We start from the raw sequence: 20,512 nt of genomic DNA on the forward strand, positions 1-20,512 counted from the left end.
ATCCTATCAGGTGACTAACTATAAGGAAAGCATAAACGTTAACTGTATGCACAACAATTCCAATGTTTATCCTATGTAGACTTCAGACTCAAGAGTATTTATTTATTGATTGATTTTACCGGTGAAATTTATACTGGGGCACATGTCCCAGTAAAATATGTCTGGCAATGCCCATAATAGGCCACAGTTTTTGTAATGTCACAATGGTGTCTTCAAACTCAAACACAGTACTTTCTGAAATTGCTCTCCAATATTTTCGGTCAAAACGTGACTAAAATTCTTTTTCCGTTTTCTGTCCGAACACTTTTTTTGACCAGAATAAAAGTACCAAAACTGCTCAAATTTGAGTTGCAAACGAGTCTCAGATACACAATCGTTTGATTGAATTGAAGGGGGAGTAGGAAATCAACAGTCATGGATGCACTGTCAGCTGTTTACTTAATGGCACAAACAGTCAAACCCAGAAAAACTAAATTAGACCATAGAGTTGGCCAAAACTCGCGTCCAGACGCCTACACGAATACTAGCCAACCATGTTAATGACGTCACTCGTTGGCCCTCAAGGCACACATACAACACTACAACTATTGTCAGTGTGTCCCTGAGTCAGCGTGTCCCAATCTACAGTAATTACACTGTATAAAACATATTTATTTTACATTCTCTTTTATTATACTTTCATACAATACAGTTGGGTGGACCTGAATAATGTCATTTGACATAATTTCAACAAGGAATATTGCTTTAACATGTTTAAATTGAGTTATGGATCATGGAAGTAATTAAACTCACAAGTCGTTACCTTTGCTTACACTGTTGCTTAACACAAAATGCTATTTGTTTTGAGACATTGTCTAATCATCTGTAGTTACGATTCATGAATGGTCAGAACCAAAATACAGCCTTTAGTTTAATAAATTTATAATTGTGAGAACGTATACTAGGTCACATCATTAAAAAAAATTGAACAAGCTTGGTTAAAGCAAAGTGGCTGATAGCAAAACCAGATGAAAAAAGAATGTGAGATCACGAAGAAGATTGCATGCTACAAAGAGGACATTTTAAGATGAACTGAGTGGGAGAATTCCAACAGTGATGAGAGCACAGACAAACCAAGTCACATTGAAGACGTCAACACCTGATGTACAAAACAAATGCGAAAACAGCATGGCACACTCAGAAATCATCTACAAATCTGCTATTAACATCTACGTCACTAGGCTTTGAGAACAACCAAATGAGAGGAACAGAGCCAGCCGCAGTAGGCTTGTCAGCCTATAATGTTCTCACATCATACCAGTGGTCAAGTTGTGGGCGCTGTCTTACAAACATATATTTCAGGAAGCGAGGGGAGTATTGTTGTTTCCCAGGATGCGTAAGTGTGTAGGTATGTCATATTTTAAATTCATTGAGTTAGTTCAGTTTCCAACTGATAATCCTGGCCAAAATTACACAGTTGACCAAACATATATGTTTTTTTAAATATTTCAATACTGTTTGTTTAAGAGAAAAACCTGAAGCCATGGACTTTAGTGCGGTTTTATAACTATATTTTGTTTTAAAAATCATAGTTTATTGCTAACTCTTCAAATGCAGCAATCCACAGTGAAGATGTCCCAGTATTTATCTGCAATCCCCCAGTATAAATTTCACAGGTAAAAAAAAAAAAAATTTTAAATAATACTTTGGAATTTTAAGTCTACATAGTATAATCTACAGAATGTGCCTATTTAATATGGTTGTATTGCTCTATTCACTCCATATACACAATGTGCACATAGCTCCTTAATAGACCCTACCCACGTGACGTCACAACTCCGCTCTCCTGAATGGTACCGCCCACTTGTCCGTCAAAACATAGTGTTAACCTGTTACGGCTACGTACATTTCTCCTATTTACGGCGTGTTTTTCTGCTCCTTAACATTAATAATCAAAATGGTGAAGGCGTGTGTGGCTGTTGGTTGCACTAACAGAGAAGATGGAAGGAGAGACTTGAAGTTTTACCGTATTCCGAGGGATCCAAAGAGGAGAGCGAAATGGACGGCTGCAATTCGACGTGAAAACTGGGCACCAAAAAATCACCACAGACTATGTAGTAGTCATTTTATATCCGGTAAGATGCATTTAAGATATACTTAGAGGGTTTTGGGCTGACAAATAACCACAATTAAGATCATTGCGAGGCTAATCGCCGACAACATACGACGTAGTACGACACAGTTTCAAATTCAAGATGTTTGTGACTTCCCTTTCTTCCACCCTCGTTATTTTTTGAATAATATTTAGCTGGTACCAAGTGAAAGAAACTGGCCTCGTCTACGGGGCTGACAAATAACCACAATTAAGATCATTGCGAGGCTAATCGCTGACAACATACGACGTAGTACGACATAGTTTCAAATTCAAGATGTTTGTGACTTCCCTTTCTTCCACCATCGTTATTTTTTTAATAATATTTAGCTGGTACCAAGTGAAAGAAACTGGCCTCGTCTACGGGGCTGACAAATAACCACAATTAAGATCATTGCTAGGCTAATCGCCGACAACATACACGTATGTATGTAGTGAGAGTGCTATCGCTAAACCATATAAACATTAAAAGCCTTAACTCCATTGACAAACGACATGAAGTACATTAGACTTGACAGTGGATGTTAGCAATAACAAAAGATTTTGAATTGAAAATTTCGTAACTCACCTTTCCAAGCACAAGATAGATTCCTGCCGAATTTTCGTGGACGAGGACCTGTTTCACCCAACCAGCAGCGAAGTATTTATAAGCCTCCAAGCTCTTGAAGTTTTTCAAATTTTCGTGAGAATAGGCTGATTTTGTGTGGACAAGATAATATCAGCGTAGCAGATGTCAGGCAGACAGGGCGAAGACAGTGGGTCGAAAAGCATCGATTTGGGCATCAAATATGGATCTGGCGACTGTATAGAACGAAGCTTTTCCACATAACGCCTTTTATACAACACATCCAGTGAGTTTACAGCATCAGAAAGCACCGGGTCTTCCATGAAATGCATTTTAAATTCCTCGATCAATTGAAAACAATGCTAATACAGAGACAAAATGACGGACAAGTGGGCGGAACCACACAGCGAGCACGTGGTTTTGTGACGTCGGTGGGTAGGGTATATATGGTAATTTATGCATATAACTTTGACTGTGATAGGCATATGAGTTGACACTTCCACGAAGCACCTTCGGGAGATTTGTTGCCTTCATTTGTATCAGGATTTCTGAGTTCTCAAGTTGGAAAATTGTTCTGAAGTGTTGTCATGACTTTTGTGGGGTAAAAACATGGTTGCTACAAAGAAGAGCAGCCTATTTTATTGCTCCAACGATACATCAGAAGTTAAGTGACTGTATGGAGCACAGAGATTCTTTTTTTTTTTTTTCAATTACTCCAACAAATATATGTATGCTAATTATTGTCATGTCTTGAGTTTTGTTAGGATTTTGCCCTAGTGTTTCTTGTCCATGTGATTACCCATTAATTTCACCTTTCGTGGCCTGCTCCTTGTGTCTTGACCAATCCGCTCCCTCTTGTATCAACCACCTGTGTCTCGTTGTCTTGTTACCCCATATCTGTATTTAAGTTCCCCATGTGCTGTCTGTTCTTGTTCGATCATTGTCTCACCAAGTGTCTACCCTATGTCGATATCCAGTTCAGGCCCTCTGTTTTGAATAAATAAAGTTTTGATCCGCAGTTTTCGTTAGTACCGGTGTTCGGCCATTCCTTACTACGCGGCGAAACGTCCTACACAATGCTCAGGGCGCTTGCGCATGCATTCACACGCATGCGCACATCGGTTAGTGGCGGCGATTACTCACTATTTTTGTTTTTATTTAGTTATTTAGAACCTTTTCACAGCCTCAAAGATACTTTTTGCATGTATTACCCTCTCATACTTTTACCCATTGTGTTTTTTTGTGTTAGCTTTGAAGCAGTTGACCACATTAGTCACGTAGCGTGTTTAAACCGTCCTTATTTGATTTAACTACATTTAAGTATTTTCTGCAGGCATTTTTTTAATACCTTATTCCTGTATGCATCTAAACAAAACAAGTTTAGAGCGCACGGTAGTACTTTAGGTGTCAAATTCGACTAATGTAGGACGTTTCGCCGATGTAGGATATTTTGGCAGAACACCGGTACTCTTGATTTCTGTTTGAACCTTGCCTTTTTGATTCCCAGTGTTATTGTTTGTACTTTTTGTTTTTGTTTGTTACGATTATTTAAACATTTTTGAGTCGATCACCACTTTGCCTCGCCTCCCTGGTTCCCTACATTTGGGTCCTCCATGCCCATGCTGCCCCCACATGACAATTACACAGTCAACGGTGCAAATTACATCTTCCCACCTGCTTTACAGGTTAGTGCCAGATAAACTGCCCATCCTTGTTGTTCGTTTTTACCTCTATGTTGATGTTGGTTTGGTCGCCTAGTCCTATGAATTGTGAATTTAATGGTTGAACTTTACTCTTTCTTATACTCTATCAGACGGTTAACTGCAGTAAACTACTCTGGTCGCACATTAAAGTAGCAGATTAGCTGCCGTCTTTTAGCTAACTGGCTATGAATACAATGACAATTAAATGGCTCTCTCTCAAGAGCTTTGTCTAATATTATGTTAATATGATATGTGGTATTTCAACTGTATCAATACTGATTTTATGTATTGCTATTTTTTTATAACCTCTAAAAATTTTGTATATGTGCTCATCATAATTCCCAGCTGTTTTACAAGTATTTGATTCGTTATTGCAGTCCCTGTAATCTGTTACAAGCTTTATTTTATTTTTATTTCTCGTTGACTCATACAGCATTACTCTTGCAAATGGATATTAGAAAGTTATTTACTCGTAGCAAGGATAAATCAGCAAGAAGGAATGAGAGGTAAGCTAGGTAATCCACCTATGCAACATAAACCACTTCTAGGTTACAACCTATCAGTTGAGAAACACTTATTAAAGGGAATCCCTTAAAAGGTAAATGTTAGTATGAGTCATAATAATTTGATATTCACGCCCCTCTTAATGTTTTCATTTTTATCAAATTTGAAAAATTAACTAGTAGGTTGCAATTGTTGTTGACGACGCAATGCACTCTGGGCGGTGACGTCAATGGGCAGCGCTGCCATACTTCCACAGTGTCACTCATTAGCTACATAAAAATGTCGTCGGTTCTGCCCTTCAATTTGAACCCGAGCGGAAAAGTGATGAGCAGGACAGCACTGTCGATATTTCACAAAACAAGCAGGGAAAAAGATTAGAACCCGCATTTCCCATGCAACAGACGAGCGTGTAGACCACAGGACTATACTTCCACGTGACGTTGGAGTTATGATTTTACTTATAAAGCAATTGCAACTCACATGCGTTGTCTGTGTGGTAAAACATGAAAGGGAAACGCAACTGAAAAGAAAGTGCGGCTGGCTTAACCACAGAATTAGAAAATGTGGCTCACTTCAGACAGCAGACAACAATAACATAAAGATTGCGTAAAAGGGTTTATTGAACACACAAACACGCGATCACGAAGAGGGAGACACAGAAAGGGTCCACGACAGTAGGTCGGGATCAATTTAAAAAAAAAAAAAAACTGAGGGAAAACCGCGGTGAGAGTCAGACAAACGCAAAAACAAGACAATGATGCAACTAGCAACGAAGGGAAATACAAACTGTCAAATAGCAGCAAGTCAGTATCTTGGCAAACCGCCTAGGATCGGTTTAAAGACACTGCTGATGAGCTGGAATTGGATGCAGGTACGACGTTGGGAACTCATCCCACCACTTTGTCAACAATCTGACCAGTACCAGAATGTGACAAAATCATGCCAGTCGTCGTACTAGCTTCGCTTGCTAGCTAGCACAGCTCTTCTCCCAGTCCAGCCCACCCATGTCATCACCCCCAATGTGCATTGCGCGTGTAAAACATGGCGCCCTCCACAGGTTAAAACATGTACAAAAATGTATAAATTTTTAAATCAATGACAACAATATAAGTGTCACTATTAATATATTTTGGTAAAAGTCCATTTCTACCCAGAAAAAGTAGAGCAGCAGAGTGCAGGAAGCGGTGAAAAGGGAGATGGAAGTTGATGAGCATGAGACGAGGTGATGTGACTTCAACAAGGAGTGTCCCAATTTTGATTTTCAATAGCAATGGCTGAAAAACAAAAAAAGTAACATTTTTAGAGAAACCATATTTTGGTCTAATTACATATAGTTTAAAGCGCTATTTCTGACATTTATGATGGATAAGTAGAGATGTCCCGATCGATCGGCCCGATCATTCGGGTCCGATCACGTCATTTTCAAAGTATCGGAATCGGCAAAAAAATATCGGCCATGCCTTTTTAATTTTTTTATTTTTTTTTATTTTATTAAATCGTTTTCTAATTGTATTTAACGTTACAAACATAAAATGTTACACTCATCCAGAGTCTTTAGTTTAGGCTTAAGGTAGGGTTATCAAATTTATCCCGATAACGGCAGTGATTAATTTTTCTAAAAATGTATCACGTTAAAATATTTAACGCAATTAATGCATGCGCTGCACGACCCACCCATGCATTGTCACGCTCAATCTGAAATGGCGCCGTCTTACCTATATAGAGAGATAAAAGGCAGCGTAAAATGAGGAGAGTGAATTTTGGCAGCCTTTGGAGTCTTTTTTTAATTGATTAAAGCCTTACAATCCCTCTCCCTACGATTAGTCATATCATGGAAAGCAATGTGGGGAAGCAAGGTAGCAATTGATCTTTTTCTTAACACCTTATGTTATTTCCCAACGCAGAGAAGATATACCAATTGGTAGCACTACACAGTCATGGTTCCACTTCCCATCATGCATTTGGGCATGGGTACAGTATCATTTACTGAAAGCTTAACAAATACACTAGATGGCAATATTTAGTCACAATATACAAAGTCACAAGTCTTTCTATCCGTGGATCCCTCTCACAGAAAGAATAATGTAAATGCCATCTTGGGGATTTATTGTCATAATAACCAAATACAGTACTTATGTACTGTATGTTGAATGTATATATTCGTCCGAGTTTTTTTTTTTTTTTTTCTTAACGCATTGCCAAAATGTATATGATCGGGAAAAATTATTGGGGATGATTGGAATTGAATCGGGAGCAAAAAAAAAGCAATCGGATCGGGAAATATTGGGATCGGCAGATACTCAAACTAAAACGATCGGAATCGGATCGGGAACAAAAAAAAACATGATCGGAATAACCCTATAGATAAGTGGTAATTTTTTTATTTTTTTGCTTACTCGCCAGTGCCCTGGTGTTCCCCAGTGTCGTATTAGGTCTACTGTAGGGCTGCAGCTGTCGAGTATTTTAGTAGTCGATTAATTGATGAACTATTTAGTTCGAATAATTGAGTATTCAAATAAGGAACATGAGAAGTTAAAATACCTGAGGTGAGCCTCAAATGGTATAAAGAATAAACAAACGAGGAACTATGTACAACAAAAGAACAATTGGCTAACTTACATAGCAAAAGTCCACTAGCTTAAATGCTATAGAACGCTAACATTTTTTATTACAATGACAATGCTCTTAACAAATGGTTCAGACACATATTCCCACAAAAAACGGCTAAATATACCCTAAAAACTAAATTACGAATGCGTTAAAAAACAAGCTCAAACAAAAACTTAGCTTACCTTGGTCTTAACAGGGAGCAGTTGGATTCAGCCATGTGAAATGAGGCAGACCAAAGGGCAGTGTATCCACCCTAATCAATAAAACGAAATGCAAACACTTTCAAAATAAACCATTAAAAACACCACTTTAATTAAACAAATATTCAAAGCAACAAAAAGTAATCGAATATTTATTTATTTTTTTTTTTCAAATCAAATACTCAAGTTAATTGATTAATCGTTGCAGCATTTGTCTAGTGACACCCCTAGTAGATGGCACGGTAATCTGTCGTCACCATATTTGTTGTTCAAGGTCGTCGACCTTTCAAAAGAGTGGCTATCCATTTCTGAGGGGAAAAAATGAAAGACAAAATAATCTGATTATATTAATGATAATTCTGTAGATTCAAGGCTGTGATTTTCATGGTCACATTGCGCTTGCATCAACTTTGCGTCAACTAAAAATATTGAATGGAAACACTCTACATTCACTTACACTACCTTCAAATATTTTTATTGGCTGGGGCGCTGGAATTTTAAAACAGCTGTTTTAATTTTGCTTCTGCGACATTTTGTCTTCAGTTACTAATCTGAACCAAATCCTATTCAGAAAACCTTGCTACTAAGGCTTGAAACAACCCCTGTAACTTAGCCCTGACACTATTGTAAAAATAACATTTTTAAACACTCACACAAAAATGTAAAAACAACAAGTCAGTGTTAGTGGTGAACAACCTCAATTATTTAATTGCCTGAACACTCAAGATAAATACTCCTGTTGGAAGAGTAGCAGAAAGGGAGTTCAGTGCAAGAGAGAGAAAGTGAAATGAAATGGTAGCTGAAATTTATTGGGTTGAAAAAAAAACTGCTTTTCCAGTTTCAATGACATGTAGAATGAAGCCATGGTCTCCAAATGTGTAGTAATTAATCACAACTTGCTAATAAAATCATGCACAGCTAATCAAGATTAAGTATGTGAGTGGTGCATGGGACTGTGAAGCTGTAGGGGTCTAAGGGCTGTAGGCGCTGTGGGGGCTGCAGGAGTTAAAGAGGGACAGAAAGTAAAATAGAAAAGGAGAGCAAGACAGAAGAGAAGAACAAACAACAACTTATACATTAAATGCCTACTCTAACTATGAATATACTGTAGTAGTGTTATCGTAAACTAATTGTATTTCCAGTGGACACAATGTGGGGGCTTGATGACTGAGGAGAAGAAGGTAGGAGGGAGAGTTGGAAAGAGATGTGATGAGGTGGGATGGAGCCAAGGGCGCAGGTTTGGTCTTAATATTGTTAGGGACGATATAACAGCATAACCTGCGTGTACGCTTTTTGCTGGGGACGGGACATTAATAAGACCAAACATATTTGGTGAACGGGGGGTCAGGGCTACATTTCTCACCAATATGAACCTAATTAATTGATAAGCGAAATGATTAATGCAAAATAAACCTGTATTGACCTATACTAACTTTCACACTGCAAATTTATAACGTCCTATAGTTTTTCGTTAAATTTAGTCAAATAATTTTCTCCATCTTTTTTTGAGTGTTAAGGCTAGTTAACAGATTAATGCGTCAGATTCTTCCACTTACTTTAAGTAAAAATTACTAGTTGTTCGTATTGAGCCTGTACATCTAAAAGTCATTTTTCGCTCAAGAAAAAAATTCTTTCAAATTATGTTTTGAAAAATATTCTTGAATTAACAACATTTCTGACAATTCTTTAAGATTAAATATACAAATTTTTTGCTTAAAATAAGCCTTAAGCTTATTTTCAACTAGCCGTTTTTCTTATTTCAAGAAATCTCAGTGAGTAAAATCAACTTGAAGCACTGTAGCAATAGCAAAATTAGTGAAGTGTTCCCCACCTCCACAACATTGACGTCTTTATACATTACTTACAGTGGCTGCTGGCAGAAAATAACTTCTCATATCCCTAGTCTTTGAAGGGGGCGGGGGCATGTTGTATTCCTGTCTGGCTGTGAATGTGTGTGTGTGTGTGTGTGGGGGGGGGGGTTTAAGTCATCAGCCAATCAAACGTGCGTTTGATTGGAAAAAATTGACTGGCACATTCAGCGAGTGAAAAGGCGTCAGCGTAAGTCTGAACATAATGAAAGTACTGTAATTCACTTAATAATGGTAGCATCAATTCTATCCTTACAACATATACAGTAGGAGGACAATCTAAATTACCTACAGACCCTACCCACGTGACATCACAACTCCGCTCTCCTGACTGGTGCCGCCCACTTGTCCGTCAACACATCGTGTTGACCTGTTACGGCTACGTACATTCCTCCTATTTACGGCGTGTTTTTCTGCTCGTTAACATTAATAATCAAAATGGTGAAGGTGTGTGTGGCGGTCGGTTGCAATAACAGAGAAGATAGACGGAGAGACTTGAAGTTCTACCGGATTCCGAGAGACACGGAGAGGAGAGAGCGAGATGGGCTGCTGCAATTCGACGAGAAAACTGGGCTCCAAACGATTACCACAGATTATGTAGTAGTCATTTTATATCTGGTAAGATGAATTTAATATATATTTAGAGGGTTTTGGGCTGACAACCACAATTAAGATCATTGCTAGGCTAATCGCCGACAACATACACATATGTATGTAGTAAAGTGCTATCGCTAAACCATATAAACATTAAAAGCCCTAGCTCCATTGACAAATGACATGAAATACATTAGACTTGACAGTGGATGTTAGCAAGAACAAAAGATTTTGAATTGAAAATTTCGTGACTCACCTTCCGAGCACAAGATTCCTGCCGAATTTTCGTGTACGAGGACCTGTTTCACCCAACCAGCAACGTAGCATTTATAAGCCTCCAAGCTCTTAAGTTTTTCAAACTTTCGTGAGAATAGGCTGATTTTGTGTGGACAAGATAGTTGTAAATATCAGGGTCAGGCAGAGACGGCGAAGGCAGCCGGTCAAAAATCATCGATTTAGGCATCAAATATGGATCGGGCGACTGTATAGAACGAAGCTTTTCCACATAACGCCTTTTATGCAACACATCCAGTGAGTTTACGGCATCAGAAAGCACCGGGTCTTCCATGAAATGCATTTTAAATTCCTCGATCAATTGAAACCAATGCTAATACAGAGACAAAATGACGGACAAGTGGGCGGAACCATACAGCGAGCACGTGGTTTTGTGACGTCGGTGGGTAGGGTATATATAACTGAAGTCATTATATAATGCAAAGATGGTTGCTTAAAAGTTGGTGGGGATAATTTGAGCATCCTGAAAAGTTGGTAGTGTTATGTCCCTACGGTCCCTATGCAAACCTACACCCTTGGAGGGAGCGTACAGAAATCTTCAATGTGAGGTGTAGAAGCTAGTATTATATGAATAACTTGTAAGTGTGGATATGTTGACATCCTATTCTATGCTGCCTGATTGCTAATCCTGGCACTGATAGTTTCTCTACTTGAGTGTGTTTAATTTCACCCAGTCATGCGTGAATCCCATCAAACCTGTGATCGTCCTGCAGACAAGTCGAACCATCCGCTCCCCCATTAACCGGCCTTCAGGAAAGGGATGAGGGGACGTGCTACCGCCCCCATGACTAACCCCACCACCGCCTTCTGGTGGCCAAAAAGTGTCATTGCATGTAATTGACTTTCCTATATATGATTTTAAAATTAAGAATTTTCCGGTAAAATATTGTCTATAAAAGTTGTAAAGCGATAAGACAAACAACAAAAATGAATGAAATAAACAAAAAAGATATTTTTATAATGGGTCAAAATTAATTTTTCAAACAGATCATGTGACTAGCACCTTAGATGGTCATTTGCTTTGCTTAGCAAAAACCACCTGAGGACCGAAGAGGCAAGATGGATAGACGTAATTATTTCAAACTTAAGCTTTCAACAACTACTGAGCTAGAACCAAGAATTGAAAATGTGGACCATGAAACGCTAGAGACCACCATCAAAATGTTTTTTACGTTCAGTACGTATGTTACATTATACGACAGAAAAAAAAGTTGTTTATTTGATGGATGGGCAATGTTTTAACACCTCGTGGATAACTACATACCTAAAACACGGAGATCAAGTAAATCCGTGCAGCGCAGTGGTTCCACCCAGGGGATACAATTTTTGACGGGGGTAACTACATTGGCTCGACACCTACGGGCGTACCATATTCAATGGATTTCTGATCTTGGTGAAAAGTATAGCTGTCCTAATCAGTCTGATTTAGAAGTCCCCTCAACAATGATAGCAAACAAAAAACGCTCATTTTCCACTTATTATTATAAATATTCTTGTAAGTTAATTTCATTGTTGACACTGTGTTTCGGGGTTATCAACATACGGAACAGCAATCAATCGCAGGTAACAAAGATATCCTCTTGGCCAATCAGTATATTCATAAACTTTATAACTGTATTGACGGGTAACCGTTAGCCACTGCGCAATGCCTTCCAGTAGGGGGCTGTCCTCCAGTCCCCTTCAGTTATTCGCAGTTGGTCACAGTTAGTCAACACATGCAGGAAGCCAACGCTGGATTTAGGTTGAAAAAGTATGAATGCTGTACCGCATGCAAACAGGAAGGTTTGTCTCAGGAGTGATTTGTTCGAGGATTCAAGGTAATTATTATATTTTTCGTGCCATGCATGCATTTTGATACGTTGTGAAAAAAATCAATGGGAGAAATTAGCCGCTGCACCATTGGCATTATACGTCGCAATATTTACGTAAAATAACAGCTACTGTAACTGCACGTTTATTTTTGCTTTTAACCAAGTATCGAGACTGTTTTACGTCCATATCCATAAAGAATTCAGGGATTTAAGCATATATTCACAAGAATTTTCAACGGAAAAAGCTTTATATTTACATATGGCGGCCGCTAATTTCCTTCCTGACTAGCCTCATAGTTCGCAATATTTACGTAAAATAAATGCTGTTTTACATCCATATCTATAAAGAATTCAGGGATTTAAGCATTTATCCACAAGAACTTACAACAGAAAAAGCTTTCTGTTTACTTATGGCGGCCGCTAATTTCCGTACTGACTAGCCTCATTGTTCGCAATATTTACATAAAATAAATGCTACCTGCCCGTTTTTTTTTTTTGCTTTTCAACAAGAATCGAGATTGTTTTACGTCCATATCTATAAAGAGTTTAGGGATTTAAGCATTTATTCACAATAATTTTCAACGGAAAAAGCTCTTTGTTTACATATGGCGGCTGCTAATTTCCTTACTGACTAGCCTCATAGTTTGCAATATTTACGTAAAATAAATGCTACCTGCACTGTTATTTTGCTTTTAACCAAGGATCGAGACTGTTTTACATTCATATCTATAAAGAATTCAGGGATTTAAGCATTTATCCACAAGAACTTTTAACAGAAAAAGCTCTCTGTTTACATATGGCGGCCGCTAATTTCCTTACTGACTAGCCTCATTGTTCGCAATATTTACATAAAATAAATGCTACCTGCCCGTTTTTTTTATTGCTTTTCAACAAGAATCGCAACTGTTTTACGTCCATATCTATAAAGAGTTCAGGGATTTAAGCATTTATTCACAAGAATTTTCAAAGGAAAAAGCTCTTGTTTACATATAGCGGCTGCTAATTTTCCTTACTGACTAGCCTCATAGTTTGCAATATTTACGTAAAATAAATGCTATCTGCACATTTGTTTGCTTTTAACCAAGGATCGAGACTGTTTTACATCCATAACTATAAAGATTTCAGGGATTTAAGCATTATTCACAAGAATTTTCAATGGAAAAATCTCTTTGTTTACATATGGTAGCCGCTAATTTTCTTACTATTATCATAGTTTGCAATATTTACGTAAAATAAATGCTACCTGCACGATTTTTTTTGCTTTTAACCATGAACTGAGACTGTTTTACGTCCACAGCTATAAAGAACTTAGGGATTTAAGCATTTATTCACAAGAATTTTCAACGGAAAAAGCTCTTTGTTTACAATGGCGGCCGCTAATTTCCTTACTGACTAGCCTCATAGTTCACAATATTACCGGAAAATAGATGCGACCTGCACGTTTTTTTTTTTTTTTTTTTTTGCTTTAAACCAAGAATCAAGACTGTTTTACGTCCATATCTATAACGAATTCAGGGATTTAAGCATTTATTCACAAGAATTTTCAATGGAAAAAGCTCTTTGTCTGTGTTTCCACTCGGTCTGCTTTGACAGCAATAGGCCCCCCATGAATCGGCCCCCCCGTGTCCAGTCAGTACATTATGAAGTTTATGGTATATTTGTTTGATCACGTGACACATTTCCTACGTGAGCAAGTAAATGCCAAATATCAAAAGAATAAAACGTAAAAAGAAATCACAATTACAGAAGCAAAAACAATTACAATAAAATCAAAATTACACATTTTTGTACGTCATATTATAAGGAAGTAATGATAACTACATACCGTATGCAACCAATGTTGATTTCTGTGTTCTCACGAGTCAAATCATTCAGTCCAAAAAAAATCTTGCAATGGAATAACACCATGTAGCCATTGGGTGGGCGCAGATCACATTGTGGTTTCATGGAATGATACCAAACATCAGACTCCTAAGAGGCCTGGGTCAAGAAATGCCCACAACAGTGTATGTGAAGGGCGACAAGAATTTCTCTAAGCCACATTCCGGCATTTGGTAACCCTACAACACGTCAGAGGCAGGAACTTGAAATGTTTTAGGTGTGTACTGCTTACCCCTGGGTGTGGTGAGAAGAGTGAACCGGCCTGGAGCCAAGATGGTGGTCAGGGTGAAAACCACAACGTGAAAATAGAGGCAACTTGGACCAAGACATGTCCGGCTAGCACAGATAAAAGCCTAAACACACAACAAAGAACAGTGATGAAAGTTGCTTGATTGTGATGGAATTGGCCAGTGGATTGTTAACCTCAGCCACAGGAAATTAAGATTCACAAAAAGGACTTGTTTCAAAACGAAGGTATATAAAACTATTAAGATTTATGAGATTGCTCATGAATATACCTCATTATACTATGGAGAATCGGTGAAATGGATGTTGTCAAATGACACACATAATAACTGGCCGTCAACATTTCGCTCGTGCACAGTATAGTACAAAACCTGACCAGCAGAGGTGGGAAGAGTAGCCAAAAATTTTACTCAAGTAAAAGTAGCATTATAAGTAAAAAACATGTTTTTTTTCTCTCTGGCAACAGTCTGTGTTGAAAAAGAGAGTGTGTGTATAATGTACACATGATACGAGTCATACACACATGCTTTTTATGGAAAATAATTCAATTATTTTTGTTCATCCTATTCAATGAGGATTTTTTTTTTTTTAACCCAGATATCTATAAGTAACACATTTTGAGCTGTAATTGCAATACTGTGATACCTTGAAACCGTTATATTTTGGATAAATGTTGTCAGACCGTCAAAATATCATACCGGCACATGCCTACATCTTATGTATGTTCTTAAGTAGTTAAAAATGAGGTTTTGTATTTAGATGTGAGGAAATGAGGGAAAGTGAGAAGGTGGAGGTTTGGATTACTCTATGGCATTTTTGTTAACTGTTATTTTGCACATAATGGAAAAAAGATACAATATAATTTTGAATGAAAATCAGTTTCTCATGTATGCCTTGTCTCAGTAAGTGTAATGCACTAGCCTAATGCATTTGTAAAACCTGTTGTGTTTTTTATGTGTTTAACTGCTAAAAGCAGATTCCTTTGCCTTTCTGTGGTTTTAGGAGGTCTGCCCCCCCCATCAACCTTCCTGAAAAAAAGGTGACCCTCATGTTAGGGAGTTCCGGCAAGACATTCTAGCCACTTTCACCCCTGCTAATATGTACAGTAGAATAAAGAAGTCAAATGTAATGACTAGTGTAGCCCAAATCAATGGCGTAAGAGTAGCTTTTCTTCACAACTCTACTCAAGTAAAAGCAAAAAGTATGGCTTAGAAAAACTACTCTTAGAAGTACATTTTTCTCAAAATGTTACTCAAGTAAATGTAACGGAGTAAATCAAGGAGGTAGGTTTGTGTAGGCATGGTAGGGACATAACACAACCAACTTTTCAGGATGCTCAAATTGTCCCCACCAACCTTTAAGCAACCTTATAACGCATTATGTATATAATGAGTTCAGCTATAAAGGTAATTTAGATTGTCTTCCCATATACTGTAAGGATAGAACTGACCCTACCATTATTAAGTGAATTATTTTCATTATGTTCAAACTTACATTTACTCCTTTTCACTTACTAAATGAGCTGGTCAATTTCCCCCCCACCTCAAACGCACATTTGATTGGCTGATGATTTGACCCATCCCGTACACACACACACGCACGCTCACACCCATACAGCCCCAACAGAAATACATGTCGACAAGATGCCATCTTCTCCACCCCCTTTGAAGATGAGGGATATTAGACGTTATTTAATAAGACACCAATGTTGTGGAAGTGGGAAACACCACTAATTTTGCTACTGAAAGTCCGACCTACATCAGAGTTAGCTTAACATTAAATTGTGTAAACTTGCTGACCTGCAAAACTCGAGTAGGAAGCTGCTTAGAGAGAAGTGTCCTACTGTTTGTGTTTTGTACTGTTAACGTTAAACTGTGAAAAATGTATCGAACTCTGCTGGAAACTATAGAACCAGAAAAACGTTAGCAAGAAGCTGCTTACAGAGAGACGGGTGCTGCGTAACCTCATATGTTCCTCACACAACACAACCTACACACAACATAATCATACTTAAAGCGCATTAAAAAAATGATAACAATGTTTTTGGGGGGGGGATGCCACGAGCTAGCCCCACTGACCGACTGGTCGATCGTGACTGACATAATGAGCACCCCTGATTTAGCGTATAAATTTTTTAGGTTCATATTCATGAGAAATGTAGCCCTGCCCCCCGTTCACCCAATTATTAACCCTTGAGAGTAGAAGGACGCGCAGCGCACGTCGTCTTTGAAGCGCCCTCACGTTTTACTTACGTCACCCACATGCCGTTGGTTGGTCTCGTTTTAAAGTGCGGAAGTTGTGGTTTACTCTCGTTATTATTTGAAGTCAATCGACCAACTAAAACGTGAGATATTGTCATTTAAGTTTTATAGTTTTAGTGTCCTCTCAAAAAAAAAATTAAAACACTGCATGGATCATTTGTTTATGTCTATATTTCCATCATTTCTTGTCCTTTTTCAAAACGGAAGCTCCATGAAAAAAAAACAAATCAAACGAACCCTTTCGAAGTCACAGTGGAAGCACAAAATGCGTTTTTTTTTTATAAATATAACTGCCGTGCGAGGTTCCACCGAACGAGAGGGAGGAGTGCTCTGAAGCAGCGAGGTGGCGAGCGACGGCCGTTTGGATCGAGCAGCGACTTTGTGTGACTTTGAGAATGAACGGAAAACTAAATTTAGCGCAAGCAATTGTGCTTTTTGATCAACTTGAGGAAGAGGATGGTCCAAATTCGTCATCATCGTCTTCTTCGGAAGAGTCCTCGAGTGAAGATAGTGACGGATTTGAACACGTGGGTGACGCCATCGACAAGCACAGGTAAGCCAACTCACTTTTTTTTTTTAATGCTGAAAAAGTTTCTTCTGAAAGTTTCTTTTGATATTGCAAGACAAAGGTAATTTTGATGCAATATAAGTGTGTGTTTGTGCATATAATAATAAAATGTGCATATCAGATCAAAGTCGTACGTGCACTGTGTGTATGCCAGGCAGGAATTTATCATTTGTGGTGTTTATTCTTTCTATATGAAGATTAGGGATGTAGCACATATTCAGCTATGGTGTTCTTTCTATTGTCATACATATAGATTTCCATTATTATTTATTGCTGTATATATTTTTTATTTTATACTTTATTATTTTCATAAATACTGACTTTTTCTTCATGTACATTTATAGTGACAATGAAAGTAAAGTGAAATGAAAATGGAAGGGTGGAAAGAGGACCGACACCCCACGGAAGTGTGGGCTGTGGGATGTAGCCCTGTGTCTAATTCCAGGACGAAACTGCTTTTCGGAGTGGCATGCCTGAAAAAAATTTAACTTGTTTATTGTAAATATTTTTGAAAATACTTTTTTTTCCCATTTTATATTTTTTTTTTTTCCCACAATCAGTCTTCTCAATTTGTGTATATAAACGTGTTTTCAAGAAGCTTGATTGTGTGTACATAGTTTTCATCAAGTGATGGGCCGCAATACCTAAACTCATAAAGAGATGGCCTCTAAACACTTTTTGTGTTAGATGGTATATACTTTTTCACTGTTCTTCACTGTTTGGTCTGCTGTATATAACCTGTTTTGACTAGAGCATGTATAAAGGCAAAAAACGCCTATGGCTATACCTGTTGTTTATGTTGAATTGTCAAATATAAGACTGTTTATTCTAAATTTTTTTGGTTGAATGTTCATCCTAACATGTTGAATAAATATAACAAAGTTTCAAAACGGTTCGTTACGCATGTTTGGTTGTCAATTGGACATCAATATAAAAAATTTTGACAAAACGATTTTGGAATTTTTGGTCTTTTTGGGCCCAAAATGATGATTTATAATTGGTCAGTGAAGGAAACAACAGTTTGGACATGAAGTTCAAGGTGTCACAAAAAAAGGGACCAAACCAGGCCATCGTAAACAATTCTTTCTTTGAAATATAATGGCAACTTCAAAGGCATGCAAAATCAGACAAAATAGGCCCAGACCTTAAAGGGTTAATGTCCCATCCCCGAGCAAAAAGTGTACATGCAGGTTATGCCGTTATATTGTCCCTACCAATGTTGAGACAAAACCTACGCCTTTGGAGTAGATGTAACGCGTTACTACCCACCTCTGCGGACAAATACAACAAGTGGTTGTTGAAGACTTGTAAGATATCTCAAGATTGCAGCTTTTAAAGACACGTTACAATGAAAGACCAACAGTGACCAGGATAGAAAAGGAAGTCATTTGCAGACACTAAGCCTAGACTGTCTGAAAATACTCATGGTCAAGTTCAGGGTAAGTGTGTCTGGTTTTGGTGTGCTTACAACTTCAAGGTTTGTGGGCTGCGTTTACAAAGGCAATAGCCTCAAAAGCACGTATGGTATTGGCTCCACTTTTGCTTTAAAGACCATTAACATGTCATAGTTATCAGATATACAGGTTTAGTGACCAAAGTTGTTTTTAAGTCAATGTGGGAAATCCCTATGTACTGGATTGATGGATTTTGAAAATGATTTTGATAAATAAAAGCTGTGAGTGACGTAAGGGCAGCCACTCTCCAACATAGGGCACTGTTTACAAGGGATTGAAAGACTACTTGTCGAAGGAAGCTTTCCCAATACTGATGCTTTCCAGGGCACGCTGGAGATCAGAGAAAAGATGTTCTGCACTGTTTGTTGGCATGCTCAATGTAATGAAGTTCTCAGACACCTCAAATATTTCACAAGTTAACAAGTAGACATGGAAAAAACTAGATGGGGCGCAGACAAGAATGATGCCATTGAGACATTCATTTTTCAAACTATTTAACGACTCCATGGCCGGACCAAGATGCAGCTGGACGCGTGGGGCTTTTTCCGTGGTTGAAAAAGGGGGGAGAAAGTGAAAAACCATCTTCCACTCTGTGTGCCAGACAAAAGTGGAGAAAAAGAAAGGAACAACAGAAGGATATGGCGAGGAAGGGAGTAGTGTGTGTTTCATGACACGAGAGCATGCTGTAGTAGAGCGTTCAAGATGTTAAGTGGGAGCAGATGAGAGAAGGAGGCACAACTGAAGGGCTGTGGCTGAGAAGCACATCAATACACGTTCACACATACAGTATAGAACGTTTGAAAATTTGATGATACATCATTAGTTTCTCTTCTTATGAAAGCTTATATTTAATAACGACTCGATAACAATTGTTCACATTGTGCATATTTTTTCATCTTCTAAGTCATCATATCAATCTCTTAGATAGTCATACTTTCATACTGCTAAGTCTTATTGCTTTTTTTCTTTTCAGAACCCGTAGAGCATCTGTTCATTCATCTCACATACAATAACAGACGTGACCTTGTGGACTTGGCTGTCATCTCCAGAGGCAAACACACATTTTGAGCTTCAAGGTACTGTGCTCTTTTTAAGATTTTTTTTTAATCACTATGCGCTTAGAACTTTGGAAACTAAAACTGTTTACAGATGGCAACATAAAAGCAAGCTTAAATTGTGACTATAGCATGTCAAAACACTAATGGAAAGTGAAAAAACATTTCAACCGGGTTTTTAAATTTTGTTACAGACTCTGAAGTACACATCAGTAGTTAATAAAATGTAAGAAGAACAAATTAATTATTAGAGCTCTGACAATATATAGGCAGGGTCATCGACAGGTCCTCCTGGGGTCCTTGGGATATGGAGAGGTGCTTGATGTCCCCCTGCTGGAGGCAGGGTTGTCCTCTGGTCGCTGACACGTGGTGTGGCGCCCATTTGCGGATGCGGCGTGGGTGCCCTGGGGGTGGGGTGCATTGGGAGTGGTCTGGGGCTGGGAGTGGTCGGGGCCCTGGTTATTTTCACGCCCTGCGGCCGGCGGTTCTGGCGTGTGGGGCCCCACCTGCGGGAACCTGCCTCCTAACTCACGCACTCTTTACTTTACGCTGTAAATATCTTTCAATTTTGTCAACTACAAACTCATTCAGAAGCCCAGGTCCCCCTTAATTTTAATGCATCATACACCAATGATGTGGGGCGGGTTTGACTATTTGGGTGGGTAGGTGACATGACAGTTGCCTCCTCGCCGCCAGCCCCGCCATTACCGCACCTCTTTTAACGTACCAAATACATTGTACATTATCCACAGGGGAGCTTTGACGAG

The 20,512-nt window shown here is 38.4% G+C and overlaps 1 long non-coding RNA gene across 2 annotated transcripts in view; it reads left to right on the plus strand.

Annotated features, from left to right (window-relative positions):
• The first annotated feature begins 18,455 nt into the window (after positions 1-18,455).
• LOC130908863 (uncharacterized) overlaps positions 18,456-20,512 on the plus strand; it is a 37,582-nt gene continuing 35,525 nt past the window's right edge. For both annotated transcript variants that reach the window (XR_009061659.1, XR_009061660.1), the window contains exons 1-2: positions 18,456-18,675; positions 19,664-19,766. This is a non-coding gene — a long non-coding RNA (uncharacterized LOC130908863). The remainder of the gene's footprint in view (positions 18,676-19,663; positions 19,767-20,512) is intronic.

This window comes from Corythoichthys intestinalis, chromosome 20 (assembly GCF_030265065.1).
Source record: "Corythoichthys intestinalis isolate RoL2023-P3 chromosome 20, ASM3026506v1, whole genome shotgun sequence".
Lineage (NCBI taxonomy): Eukaryota > Metazoa > Chordata > Actinopteri > Syngnathiformes > Syngnathidae > Corythoichthys > Corythoichthys intestinalis.